Source organism: Mchenga conophoros, linkage group LG7 (assembly GCF_057382185.1).
Source record: "Mchenga conophoros isolate Kocher_MC1m ecotype Shallow Benthic linkage group LG7, M_conophoros_male_GT1.1, whole genome shotgun sequence".
In the NCBI taxonomy this organism is placed as follows: domain Eukaryota; kingdom Metazoa; phylum Chordata; class Actinopteri; order Cichliformes; family Cichlidae; genus Mchenga; species Mchenga conophoros.
In genome coordinates this window covers 17,609,342-17,624,700 of record NC_140532.1, presented here as the reverse complement: position 1 = coordinate 17,624,700, position 15,359 = coordinate 17,609,342, and the positions used below count along the sequence as shown (strand labels likewise).

General features: G+C 41.3%; 1 protein-coding gene across 16 annotated transcripts in view; it reads right to left on the bottom strand.

Annotated features, from left to right (window-relative positions):
- The window catches only part of LOC146569960 (neuronal cell adhesion molecule-like), a 78,857-nt gene extending 66,736 nt beyond the window's left edge, over window positions 1-12,121 (bottom strand). For 14 of the 16 annotated variants that reach the window (XM_085282667.1, XM_085282678.1, XM_085282683.1 and 11 more), the window contains exon 1: window positions 11,950-12,121. The gene's annotated coding sequence lies outside the window, so the exon portion shown is untranslated. Of the gene's footprint in view, window positions 1-11,944 lie in introns of all 16 variants that reach the window. The other 2 variants (XM_085282668.1, XM_085282671.1) reach the window with 1 other exon arrangement.
- Window positions 12,122-15,359: the final 3,238 nt, after the last annotated feature.

Sequence of the window (15,359 nt, the reverse complement as noted above, 5' to 3'; positions counted from 1 at the left end):
AAAAAGATGCAGGAGCAAAATTATTAGTAAACAATGTTGAAATAGAGCAAGTTTCGGATACAAAATTTCTGGGTGTGATAATAGATAACAAAATCTGCTGGAAACCTCACATAAAGCATATACAAGCCAAACTGTCAAGAAGCATCTCCATACTAAGTAAAGTTAAATATTTTTTGCCTTCCAAATCACTCCGGGTACTTTATTGTTCACTTATATTGCCATATTTGGAATACTGTGTGGAAATTTGGGGAAACACATATAAAACTGCACTTCAACCAATATGTAAAATTCAAAAAAAAGCAATCAGGATGATTAATAAAGCAGGATTTAGAGACCATACTAACATCATGTTTTTGAAATTAAAAATACTGAAGTTTATGGATCTTATAAAATATAAAACTGCAAAAATTATGTACAAGGCCAGATACAATATGTTACCAGGAAATATACAGAGGATGTTCTATGACAGAGAAGGAGACTATGAATTGAGGGGGAAATTGAATCTAAGGATTCTTAAAGCACGGTCAAAGGTTAAAACCTTTTGTGTCACTATTTATGGGGTAAAACTGTGGAATAGTTTTACTATAGATCTACAGCAATGCTCAGGAATTAGTAAGTTCATGAAAATACTTCGAAAACTGATTTTGGAAGAATATGATACCGATAAAGATGATCACCCATTGTATGTATAAAAATATCAAATTATATCCAAATTATATCAGTCACGGTAGCCAAGTTTATATAGGTTCTCCTCGTGTATCGTGTGGAGTATGTGATGATGGGAATTAGGTGAATTATGTGGGATCAATAAGATGCTGAGCAGGGGTAGGAATTAATAAGTATGTTCATACTTCTTCCTACTCCTTTTCAGACCAAACATTGTTACATTATGTCAGACGATTTTGTTTTATTTCATTATATATTTTTTGTTTATCTGAACACATACGTGTGTGTGTGTGTATATCTACATATATATTCGTATCTGTAAATGAAAATATATGTAGTGTGTATATATTGTTTTTTGTTTTATATGTCTGAAACAAATAAAGATACAATACAATACAATACAAAAACCTATAAAAATAAACGAATACTGCAGTTCGGTGTGATTTGCTCTGAGCTTTTCACCCGTGCAGCACGTTAACCTACACAAGTGTCTCAGTGTTGTTTATTCACCTGACTGTTTGTTAACTGTAAATCTCTGACACCCAGAAATATGTTGTTTATCTAATTCAGAGTTGCGATGGGTGCTGTAGTTTATCCCGGCTACCATCAAATGAGAGGCAAGGTGTACTCTGGAAGGATGTGGCTGAAAACATGTCACGCAGCTAACACAGAAACAGATACGCAATCGCATTGCGCGCAATAACCAATAATCTTAACCTCACTAACTGCATGTTTTTGGACCGCGGGAGGAAACCAGAATACTCAAAGAAAACTTCTGCTCCACCTAAAAAGGCCCTGGACAGATGGTGGATTTGGCCTTCTTGATGTGAGGTAACAGGGCTAACCACCACAGCAGTTAATTTTTTTTTCATTATTTCCTATTAGAATATTCTACCCAATGTATAGGGTAATAACTGTTTCATAAAAACTAAATAACCTGCATGTGAAGGGAGCGAGGATGTCGATGAAAGCTGGAAAAAACATTGAATGGATGCTGTTATTCCCGAGGTCAGGAGTGAAACTTCAAACTCCAGCTTCTCACCTGATTTTTTAAAGAAAATGTAATATATCACAAGATATTTATATACAATGACGTACACATCCACGTAGCCCACAGCAACAAATTCACCTCCCCTATTACCATATCAAGCACATGCCTCAGATCCTGCTAATTTTAGCATTACAACACAGATATGTTGAAGTTGCTCCGGTTTGAATTAATCGAGCCCCAGAGGAGAATGAAGGAGGTTAAGCATGCAATTGTCCAATGTTATGCTAAAGAGTCACTTTTATACAATTTTACCATGTCTGGTGTGAAAAAAGAAGTGGCATGTCAATCAAACTGAAGTGCTATGACAAGCTGTCCTGGGTGGCCACCTATTCCATTATCCTTTAACTCCGCACACAATATGAGTCACGTGGGTAAAAATGGATGGTTTCACAAAGACACTACGGTTAAAAATTGAACCTGTGCCGTAGATAGCATCAGATCAGTATTAGCTTGTATTCAACACTCTTCTTTTCATTCTTTAAACCAGCCATTTGGAAGGAATTAATTCAACAAGGCTGTCAAGGACAAGGCTCTGCCACTTCTGCCAGCGCTTTGCTTCCACTCAAAATTCATATCCAAAGTCCCATTTCAGCTGAATCACAGCTCAGATAAACAGGCTGAGTGAAACTAATTCAGAGGCTTTTGTTTTGGGGCCAAAAGAGCATTTTTAGCTTTCAGTCTGGCTGCATTTTGATGCGAGACTGAGGGGAGAAAAAAACCCCAATCACAATCAACTCCCGCGAGAAGGCGGGAAGAGATCACAAGCTCTTGCAGCCTTTTAATTTTGTGGCTATGAGTACAAGAAGGAAAATGTAATGATAGTGGAATACCAAGAGCTGTACTCGCATACATAAAGTGATACCTTGATGATAGACGGGAAAAGGACAAATCCTTAGACCTCCAGCAGGTGCACTGTCTCCAGGATCAAAAGAAGAGAGCCATATTTTAGCTGCATCCTGGTGAGATGGAGACCATGTCCTGGTCACTTGCACATCCGTGTCTTTTACCCCATCTTGACCCCCTCACTGTCCTCCACTCTTTCCCCCTTCATGCCCATTTCCTTTAGGGGAACAACTGGTCAATAGCGGTCTCCCGTTGTGAGTTATCTTCCGAACAAAAAAGCTGTTTCGAGCACTGTGGTGACCACAACAAACATGGACTTTTTGCTCAGTGGAAAATCTACATCCAACCCACATCTTAAAGTTGGGACAAAAGAGAAGATACTTTGGTGGGTTTTATTTGTCTCTGAAAAAGACAGATTTGAGTAGGAGGGGGTAGGGGGTGGGGGTGGGGGGTTAAAAGCTCTTTCAAAGCATGTTTTCTGTTCTCTAATCTGTCTGTCGTTTCCACCCATACAGACACACTTCCAATTTGACTTCAAAGCTCAGGGGATTGTGAACGATACGGATGAAACTCTGCATGAAATCAGTTTTTTTTCTATCATTATCTCTTCGAAACACACTGTAGCTATTTGCACTGTGTCCTGCTGTGGCTTTGAATGTTAACACAAACTCGACTTTGGTAAATCTCGCACTGCGATTTTTGATTTTAACTTAATTTACACCATATATTTTTTACGTGACTCAGCTATCCACGCAGTTGAGTGGGTGAGTAGATTCGGTTTGTATGGATTTCATTGCCAACACCCCCCTCTAGGCTTCCCCGGCTTCAGATTATGGGAGTAGAGTTATCACAATCTCCCAGGACCAGGTTTTGGGTGCAGGGCCAGGGTAATCCTACGGAGTTTGACTTAGGTGCCTGAAGCTTAATTAGATTTTTTTTCACTGCAGATGACTGTGGAGAATCCAATCAAGTTGACCTCCATGTAGTTGCCCTATTGTGGACGGATGAAGCGCTACATCAGCGAACAACGCCTGATTTTAAAAGGCAGCAGTGGAAGAAGAAAATCTAAATTCATAAAATCTGCAAGCATATAATGAACGCTACTGGGCTGTACCACTGGGTATCATTGTATAAACTTGTAAGCTCTTGAGATACACGCAAACCTAACCCAGACATTTCTGGGATATCATTAATGGTCTCATCTAATGTGTGAATACTGACAAACAAAAGTAAAGGTTACCAAATGGAGAAACGAAATCTATGAAAAGTCATATAGAAAAGACTTAAAAAGGAAATGAAATAAACAAAGAAAAAAAAAACAGAGGCAGAAACCAAGCCAGAGTGGTGGAGATCCGTGCATAATCTGCTCTCAGGGCACGACTGCTCCTTTTTATTTTTAAACCCCATACCTACAATCACGGATTATAAAACAGGTCTAAAGCAGTCTAAGCACTGTGCATATCATGATCTCAGGCACAGGCTTTGGAAACCTACAGTTTTAATCATGATCCTTCAATCGGGGAAAACTGAGATTTTAACTCAGATAGCAGCTTGACTGATTGTGTAAAAGCCTCAGATGTGCACAGCTTATGTAAAAAATAAATGTATAGAGAAATCTAGGAATACTTCAGAATGATCCGACCCTCACCTCCCTCTGAGTACATTAACAATTTAATCCATTATTCCAAACCAAACACATTTCATGAAAGCAGCAGAGAACATCTAAAGAATGCCCTTTGCCTTATGCATTCCCTTAAATGTCAACTACAATCAAGATATTGACAGCAGAACTGTGAGCTATATGAAATCCACCTCAGAGTGAAAGTGTGCTATTTTTCTCTTGTATCTGTGGAGGCGTGCTCCCTGTCATGCAGTAAGCCCTTTGAGTAACATGTCCACTGTGGCTCCACTCATTGAGAGATGTGGTCATTGTGCCTTGAGCCCCTGAGAGGCCCAAAAACCAGCCAACCTTGAAGACCCGAACATTAGGTCTGCCTCAAACCAGAATCTTTTCAGCTTGTACCGGCACAATGCCGACTAACACCAACACCAGGACTGCCATTCAATGCCAAGGTCCAAATATAGTGTGAAAATGTAAAGAAAATAGTAAACAAAGATTATTATTGAGACTTTTTCTTTCTTTGAGAGTCTCCATTAGGTTTTTAACACCACAGGGCTCTGGCTGTCAACAATGGCACATTGACAAAGCCTCATTGATATTTCCACATGGAGAACTGAAAAAAGCCTAGTGTTCGCCCAGACAGCTCTTAGTCACACTAGACACTTGATTGGGTTATCAGGCCAGCCAGCCACAGCGGAGATCCTGATAAATGAAGTTGCCATGCCCATTCTCCCTTCCTCACAGATGGGCCGAACTAGCCCACAGAAAGGAATGATCTTACTGACAATTACATTCCTCCAGTTCCTGAAGATGCACAGCGCTGAGAATCCAGCACAGGACTGAACACACAGAGATTATACTGATTGCTATTCCATTGCTCACGTTTGATTCTAAATTGCTCTGGCATAATACCCTCGAACACCAGAGAGGATGACCTTGGGTTTTAGTTAATAAATCAAATTCACAGGCTTCCCATAGTTGAAAAAATTGTGCTTTTGATATAACAGGAATTTTAAAATGCTTGAATCTACTTGAATATACTGAGTAATAGCAGCTTGAGATTTAATTTGAATTTAAACTGATTTAAAAATTTTCAGTGCAGAGGAAATATTTCCAGGCTCCTTCTTCCTGCACTTGGGTCCATCAGGGGACACAAGTGCTGCTATTCACCATCATATTCTAGTCCAAGATTAAATGATGATTTTCTGTATTGATGGTGTTAACATTTTTAGAGTAAAGGGGCAGAAATACATACTGCATTCGGCACATTTTAACATTCGAGGTTCTGCATAAAACAAATATTTGACGTTTTTATGTGATCATATTGTGTCAAGGGATCAGCTGACAAATTTCCAAACTAAATTTTATAAAAACTTAACAAAGTCAACTTCCCAGAGATTATTGCACATCACAGTGGGACTGTGACTGGTGTGGAAAAGCAGAATCAGCTGCAGCTGCAATGCAGAGTGAGTAACAGTAATGGCAAACATGCATGATGCTCGTTATTGTTTCAGATAATGGATGGCCCATTTGAACCTCTGTTAACATGTGGTCCGCGGATCGCTCTGCCGATTGGTTTAAAGGCAGGAAAAGGGATTTGATGTGGCAGCATCACTAAATTTGATGAGTCTAATGGTTTTCTGACCTCAATCTTCCCTAATCATTCTGAAGCCTGGACAAAGATTATCTGGTTATAGATTATGTTTTTTACACTACATGTGGACAAAAAAAATAGCAGCTGAAGTCAACACTGTGTGCTTTTGATATCTCTGTGAATGTGCACATTTATCTGCTCTACAAAGGAGGAATCAGAGATCCTCCCTTTGATTTGTTTGCCATCCTATTCCTCTGTCTCCCCGAGAACTGCTTTTTTTCCCAGGATTCCTGTGGTTGTATTTGGGAGGTTTAAGGGATGAAAAAGAGGGGAAGAAAAGCTCATTGGTCTCAGCACTGCAGAAACGGCATCCAGAGCCAAACTGTCATCCCACTTGGATTAAGGGCCCTTCAGTGGTGGCTGCTGAGCTTCTAACATGGTATCTTACCCTCAGCCAGGGTGTGGGAGGGGGTAGAGGGGTGGAGCAGAGGGTAAGGGCATTAGAGCGCCTGGCCTAAATAAGACCTCGAGGTCAGCAAGTCCTGAACCATGGCAAAGCCACTTTGTGTTTCCATGTCAACTTTATTCATGAGCTGACAGCGAAGTGTCTCCTTCTTTTCCTGTTGATTCGCTGTTGCATCATGCGCTGGGGCAACAAAGATAATCTAAGCCTTTGCTCCGCTTATCTCTGCAGACCCCCACTTCTGCAAGTTTTGTTGGATGTGGTGTTCAACAAGAGACTAGTAAGGCTGTGGAGGCTTGGGGATTGCGTTGGATTTTTGGCACGGTACAGGCCAATTTTATAAGCAGAGAAAGAGCTGTGGTGATGTATTTTCTGAGCTATTAGTCTACACAAGTGGGCTGCATCGCAGTGCCAACAAAGAGTGGGATGTGCAACACGGTTTTGTTTTTTTTCTCCTTAAGCTCTATGCAAATAGGAAGAAGATGGAAGCTTGAGAATGGAGCAGAAAAGCTTTCAAGTGCACACTGTTCCTGTATTCCCTGCAATTTTGGCCGGCCTGCACCCTGCCAGTGGAGCAATGCCCACCTCCTGTTGTTTTCAGGACAGGAAAGGGAAGCACCGGTTGTTGTTATGTGCTGCCACTCGGCCACCAGCTACCTCTCCAACATCTGCTGCCCATCCAAAGTTGGCCAGAGCTTCAACAGGCCCGAGGCTGTCGCTCCAGCAAGGACTGCCTCTCCAGCCCTCTTCAGCTGTTCAAAGAGAGGCTCCAACACCACAGTTTCTATTGTGGATCTCCTTCAGGATAACCCCTGCATCACCCCTCCCCAGCATTATCACCACCCCCACCCACCCACACACATACTGCAAGGCAAGAGGCAATAAAAGCCTCCCTGCCAGTAGAGAAAGAGAAAACAGACCCCCTTTGTTCCCCCCTGCCCATTCTCAGCGTCCATGGAGGTACATGATCCACCCCTCCTCCCTCCCCCTTGGAACCCCAAAAGCTTGAAAACACTCCCACTTCTTCCTTTTCCTCCCTCCTCCTCCCCTAGCCAGTAGCAACGAAGCAGCGCATCTGATGAGATCTCAGAAAATGCACTCCTGGAGCAAACATCGAGTTGAATTTCCATTTGTTCCCATTGGATCTCTAAATTCGAGGTTGAGTGGTTCAGATCACCTAGTTAACAAGGAGGTCTAAAGGGGACAGAGAGAGAGCATAAAACCTGCAACATTACGTTCCGTTATCTCAATGTCCCATTTCAAAAGGGTCTATTGCTGTCACCCCCCTGGCACTTACTTAGGACGGAAAAGAACATCCTTAAATGCTTTGTACTTACTAAAGGGGGTTGATAACCTGACATGAGTAATATTAGGGTTCCCTTGGCAACCTTGAGTGACTGGGCTTGATGACCGTCATGGTGTGAAGCTCCAACGTAATGATTTGGTCACAGGGGGCCATCCAAGGAGGTCTTCACTGACCTCCATCCATCCAACATCTGTCCAACTACCTGCTGTCCAAAATCTATAGCCGAATTTAACAGTAAATCAACTGAGCACAGCATCTCTGATCAGCAGGGCTTCCGAGTCGGGGCTATGACTAACAGCTTTTCCATCACTTAAAGTAACAATAATGCCTCTTTTTTGTTGTTTCCAGAGCTTAATCCAACATAATTATTAACATACAGCTCACTTTTTTTTTTATCCAAACCATAGCCAATGGTATTTAGTTTATTTCAAAAGATGACTAAATAATAATTCCTCACATTTGAAAAGCTTGAATTTACTCAAAAACAAACACGCTTAAAGGATGCTCATTGTTTTCTGTCATATACTGTTGCAAAAGCAGATGGCCAGTATGTGCCAAGTAATCCCTACTTGCCAAAAGCTCAGGCTTTAGACTGCTCTGTTTCAGATATTAGTGTGAGAAAACCTTAACACGTGCGAAGCTTGAATCAAAGCATTTTTATAATTTTACTTTTATTAAAATTATTAGAAACATGTCCAAACAGCTGATGATGAATTTTCTGTCTGTGCACCAATCGATCAAATCATCAGACCCTTGTGTCAGCTATTTAATGTGCTATTACAAGCAATGAAAGGAATCAACTACTGGTTCCAGTTAAAACCCGGAACCAATCCATTATGAGTTAAATGCGTGAAAGCTTTTGCACACCAAAGTCACATCCAAGTCTGTTTTTGTACAGTAATTAGAGTCAGGTCCAGGTATTTGAATTGATGATACAAACCTGTGCAAGCTTACTTTTTTTCCTCACATGTAAATCCAATCAGTAAACAACATGGGGATCAATAAAAACAAATCTGACCTATAGGAAAACTCAGCAGTGGCACTGGTGTTAATAAATTCTTGTCAATATCCATAACAGCAAGAAGTAAAAGGAGAAGCCGAAACCAAGACATCTATCTAATCGAGGTTCACTTTGTACTTTTTACTTACTTTGTTTACCCATTTTTCTTAGTCATCTGTTGCCATTTACTCCCGATAATAAAATACAAGTCTACGGTGTAAACACCAACAGTTGCAGCTGTGTGGAGGGATTTACAGGAATGTGTCAATTCCCATTAGAGCTGCTGCTTAACTGACTGTGAAACTCTAATTGTACCCACCAGCTTGCAACCAAGCAGGCCCGACTCACAGAGAGAGACAGAGAGAGAAGGAAAGTAAAACATGGGCACATGTAATGAACATGTATGAATGCCTTTCTTTGCTTCTGCATACGCTTGTCCAAATTACAAACAGTGAAAGTGATCAGGCAGCTGTGAAGCAGGCAGAGCACCGTTCCCTCTGTGGTGTGATAATGAGGCACTCATCAGTCCCAAAATGAGACGAACATGCCTATGACAAGGAGGTCCAAATGATGTCAGTGTGCTGCGCTGCTGTGCGTGATAGCTCCACTGGGATGAAACACCCAGACCGCAGTGACACTAATGGGTAGGCATGGGCCTCCATCATTCCCCAGGGAATTTAGCCTCATCACAGCCGAGCAGCACGGCGTTTCTATTCACAATGGCTGCTGGATCCTCTTCACTCGGGACACGAGAACACGTGTTGCCAGAACTCACTCAATCATTCAGTCAATCAGCTGGAGTGACTTATGATGGTAAATTATTGATTAGTGCATGTGCACTTTTGCATGAAAAAGAAATTATTGCAGGGGGTATTTATGGTTGGTTTCAGCGCATCAGTCATAATTTCTACAGGAACTGGAATCAATATCAAGATATTCGCTGAGATCTGGGTGTATATATATATATATATATATATATATACATAATGTGTGTGTGTGTGTGTGTGTGTGTGTGTGTGTGTGTGTGTGTAGCATGTGCAGATACCAGATTTTAGGTAAAAACTGAAATAGATGAATTGCCAATTAATTTATTATTGTATTCCTCAATTAATCAGTGAATTCTTTTTTTTTTTTAAACAAATGTCAAAGAAACTTGAGATGATTTCTTGTTCCTTTATGTTTTCAGCGCTCAGACCGAGGTCTAAAATATCTTCTGTTCACCATCATATAGCATAAAATATTTCATTTGAGAAACTGCACCCAGAAAACTGTTGCTAACGTTGTAAGATCTAAAGTTGCTAAGCATGCCAGATTTGTATCAAATATCAACTCACTGATGGATTACTGAATCATTTACTCCTGGTTCTAATGCCTAGGTTGGCCTTAATTGTTGTAATGCCTTCATATTCCCATTTCCAGATTTTAGCACTTAGTTAATTCAGAACATAGAAACTATGAAATGTCACATAAATGATTGTCAAGACTTAGAAAAAAGAGACACTTGTGATTAACCAGAAGCGATCTTTACACTGACAGGTCCCTCTTACTAAACGTCTACTGAGACTAGCCATCTCCCACCCTGACTTCAGCTTCACTTTGCCGGAATCGTGTTATTGTTTCATCTCGGAATATGTGCTGCTTCCCTAAACAAGCATTACTCTGACATGACTCAAATGTACCCTTGATGAAATGGCAGTCTCTCAGGTTCAGACCAGTTCCTGAAAGAAATTATGTCATCATTACAACAAGTGACACAGAACAAATCTTCCTTTCTATGAGGCACTTTGTTCTGGCCTGTGAATGTCCACGGACGGCTGCTTAGAGAAGGCGCGTTGATCACTTCTCACAGAATAGCCTGCGTTTTTCTGCAGCCCACAGAGAGAAATTGGTGGCATTTTCCCTCCAACACCCAAGCTTTTCCCATAGCCCCCGGAGCAAAGTTGCCCGTCGCTGGTTTTAGGTCAGCGTGCAGTGTGACTGACTGGTGCTCTCACAATAACTCTGGCCAACGTGTGTCATGATAATCCCTTAGTTATGCAAATCTCCCCGTCTAGAGTCATTTGTGATGAGTTTGAAAGTAAAGAAGGCAGCACAATGTAGGTCGCTATCTTGTCCCGATTTCTCCACATTTGTCAAATGAGGCTGAAATGTTATGTTAGCAGCACTCCAGTAGCTGTGGATTAAAGCCTCTCTGAGCTCAAACTACAACCTGATCAAGAGACTACCACAAAGCACACAAACTGTCTGGGACGTACATTTTTGCCGCCAGTTTTATAAATTAATGTAAACTAGACATAAGGCAAGGATAGAGGGATATTGTTATCGTCTTAACCAGATTAACTATAGTCTGCTTGGAGTGAATAAACATTACTAGAAAGTGTGTCAGGCTTTTCAGAGCAGTAAGCGCAAGGCAAGAGCTTCAGACAATAACACAGGGGTCATTAGCATTGCATTAATTTGGCCAACTGAGCAGGCAGCGAAAGTGTGCAGTCAAGGCATGTGTGTCTGGGTGTATGTATGAGTGAGAGTGTCTGGGGATGAGCAGAGGAGGGGATGAGGAGGAGGAGGAGGAGGGGTGTTGTTGCATGATGGTGAGTTCCCCCTTTACTGAAGCTTTGACCAAGGGGCAGACAGACGGGGGAGGAGGAGGTGGAGTGGGAAGACAGGATTGTGTGAAAATATGTTTGGGGTTTTTTCCAGCAAATGAATTGTTTTGACTGGTGGAAAAATGGTGTGAGATGAATTCTGTGAAATCTCAGGGGGGGCCCTATCATAATCAGATTCAGTCCCATGAAGGGAAATTAGACTCAGCAAAGTGACTGGTCAGTCAAAACAACACAGAGTTGTGACATAAATATGAGGGGAATCAAACATGTGGGAAGCAAATCAGCTTATGAGGGATTGTGCGTGTATCCAGACAGCGATTTCATCAACACAGGACAATAAAAAGCAGCTGTCAAGTACAGTAGAGCTGTCTATCTATCTGTGGGAATATCCACTGTATCTACACCATGTGATATGTGATGATCGAAGCAAAAAAGATCAAGTCCAAAGACAATATTCGCAAATAAGTGCCAATGATTTGTTTTTTGTGTTTTTCCCCTCAGCATCTTTAACGCGTCACGGTACGTGTCAACCCTTTGATTTGACAGTCGTTCACCGGAATATGTCCCACACCTTTTCGCTCTCTCCGACGATCACCTAACACGTAAAATATCACCCAGAACAGCGCGGCGTGTTATTTAAAATAAACCACTCCTGCACACTCCCACCCCCCGAGAAGGAGCTAAAAGAGGGGCAGTTTTTCTATCGGCATCCTTCCAACGTGCCACAAAACTCCTGTCAGTGAACTGTAAGCCACACGACACGTGCTTATTATGAATGGTCTAATTTAGCTCACCTTACCTCCTCCCTGGGCGGTGAGAAACACAAAACACCGCGGGTGTCTTCAGCCTCCCGCGACAGAGCGAAGCCGTGAGCTGCGGTTATTCACGTGGAGTCCCCGCTCAGAGCGCCGAACCTCTTGCACTTGCCTCCGATGCCTCTCTCAGCCACCGGTCCCCTCCTCTCTCTCTCCCACCAGTTCACCGACATACAAACACACACACAGGCGGGGGCGCGCAGCAGCACCCGGAGGCGTGCGCACGCCCATTGCGCGCACTGCAGCGCCGCTGCTGATGTATGGTGGCCTAAAGGCAGTGAACCATTCCAGAAAACTGTCATACAAATACATACAATAGTGCTTTACCCCCCCTGAAGCCTCAAAATCACAGATGGACAACATCTGGACAAGCTTCTTTTTTTAAGTTTTTCTTTTAATATAAAAAAAGCCAGACTGTATATTTTAAAGGCCAAACGATGATCCTTTTTATTATTATCTAACAGCGGGGAGTGGCTTTTTCATTTAACTGTTTTCTCGCTGTTTGCTTTAAAAAGGCGCCAAGTACAAGAAAAGCTCAACACTGAAATACGTACATTTTTTCCATTAATCGGGCTGAAAAAAATAAAAGATTACGTTTAAATAAATTTAAAAAAAACTAAAGTCTGATTCACATATTAATCAAATATAAGTGCTTTCACCTTTCAGGGAATTCCAGCTGTTCTGGAAACTAATTGCTTAAAGACAGTTGCATGTTCTGAAGCATGACAGTTTTTCCTGCAGGCAGGTTTGCGCTCATAACCATATAGCAGCAGCCCGTGGGATCAACTGAGACCTTTGCCGGATGAGGTCATGTGACGTTAAAAGGCACACTTTTATCTCAGACTGCTCTCTTCTATCACTGCACATTACACACATGCATTATCCGAGGCTTAGCAATGGTATCCATCTGCAGCCGTGGAATCACACAAAGAGTAAGTGACGTAGTTTTTACGCGGATAAGCCCGGTTTTGGCAAAGAGACAGTTTGTGGTCTGCCATGCAGGAGCCGGTTGACCGAGATTAGCTAAAATTAGGTTGTGGCATAAGATGAAAACGGGTTTATAACGTATATGTGAAATCACCTGAGGGAAAAACCTCCAATTATGATCGTAAAAAGCTTAAAGAGCTACAGAATCACCTTTAAGCTTGAAAAGCGCAAGTCCCTCACCGCAGTACACTATTTTCCAACTTAGCCAGCATCCCCTCTTTAGTTATATGCGAAGAGTTTCTTTGATTTGCTTATATAGTGTTAGAAAAAGACAGAAAACTGAGGCGTGATTCCCCAGTGGGAAACGCTCCAATATCCTCCCCGTCATCATCTTAAGGGGGCCAGGGAATTCTCACCAACATTTGCCTCCCCACACGGGGAAAATACTGTAATTGTCATTGCCTCTTATTTAAAACTGCCTCCAGACATGTCTGCATACGTCTTGAATCTCATTAAAATATTCTCTTAATTTCCCCCATGCACATTATCTGTGAAATACTCAAAGGGATTTTCACAAGTTCAAGGATACAGCACCACAGAGGCAGAGTATATAACACTGAAAGTTGCAAAGTGAACGCCGTCAAGGCTTTGTGTTGAAAAGCAAAACCCATTAGAGGAGACGCTGTGTCTGCCTCACTGGCATCGCCAATTACGGTGCCTTTTACTACAGTGGATCCTTGAAGTCCTCTGCTCACTCAGATGCAAAACTTTACGGCACAGATACTGTGCGGGAGAGAAAGTCATCTCTCTCCGTGTTTACGCCACTATTATTCTTTATTCTGTACAGAACAAACCGTGCACGGCACCAACAAGCCAACCATGAAACGATGTTGTCCACATCAGAGGTAATTATTAACTCACACAGCTTGAACACAGGTCAGCAGCCCAAATCCTATAGGAAAACACAGCAGTTTAAAAAACAGCATCAGACATCAGATGCTCCATTTTTTCCAAAGTTTTCGAACTTATTCACAATTTGTAAGTGTAGTCAGTGCCAGTGCTTCAAATAGGGTGTGACTGAATGCAGTGCAGTGGCATTTGTTTGCACTGGTTTGGTTGTTCTCAGGTTAAAGCTGGGATATTAATATATTATGTGATTGGTCCTTATCTGGGAATGAACGGGGAAATTTATATGATTTGTTATTGCTGAAATAAATGTTACTTATTCATTTATTTCCACTGGATATTTTTATTTTAAATTTCAAGTAAGTTGTTGACCATCATATAAAGAGCCGATGAACCCCTAACACTGTTCCTCTGCTCAGTGTATTGGCTGTGCATCACTCTATCAGTTGCTTTTTTTCCCTTTCAAAACATTGCTATCATGTTTTTGCAATTGAGCAGCTTAAATCTTATCTTAACATCATTCGTCAGCTCCAAAACTAATTAAGTACTAATGAGCTGGGTTTATTAGCTACAGATAAATGTGAGGTGTAATTGAGCAGCAGCCACTTGGAGGATAAACTGTTGTTACATGAAAGCAAAGATGAGAGAAGGCAGTATCTGTCGAAATCTCCTCAGGATCCATTTCGGGTATAGACCAAAGAAACATATTCATATTTACAGTCTGGAGGTTTGGCCAAAGGTGCAAAAAGAAATCAAATTACTGATGTAATTAGAGCTGCGGGACAAGTTCATGAGTCAGAGCTGTTTACATCAGGGGAGGATGCATTTCCTCTCTGTCTGCTGTGTAATTACATTACATGACTTCTCTGTATTGAGAGGGAGCAGCCTTTAAAGCCTGTCTAACCATGTTAATACACAGGGGGCAAAAACCTGATGGGAATTCACAAATACAACATAGGGACAACCTGTGGATGTTAGTCTTCATGTGACTTCATGGCCATTCAATATGGTGTTCTGGATTTCCCATTAGAAAGCTACCTTTGCTCATTTATCACTATGCTCCTTGTAAAATTAGTAAAATAAGTTGCTGCTGAAATAAAAGAAAAATAATTCTCTTTGTTGTGGTGACTCATTTCAGCCACAGGAATGGGTTTTTTAAACTATCTTAAAGGCTAAAGAGGACTTAAAATGGTTTTTAAAAAATCCCTAATAATAATAACAATCATAAAATTAAACGTAAACTTAAAATTCTTATTCTGGGCGTTTAATCCTTATTTATGTTTTACTGTGCCTACGTGCAGCTCTGCTCATCCTTTTTTATCCTTTTTCCTGTTTAAGGCCACCTTCTTTACTTCCCCTCTCATTGATATCACACAAAGAGCCAAGAGTACAAAAAACCCTGAGTTTCAGAAACTGAGTTTTGAGCAGCCTAAGCTTCTTCTTTTTTTTTTCTTTTTTTTTACAGAAATGACTTGTGCATACACTGATCTTATTATCTGAAACTTATTATCTGAAGCATCCACCACTTTAACAGTATACAGTTATGGTCAGTAGTTTTCAT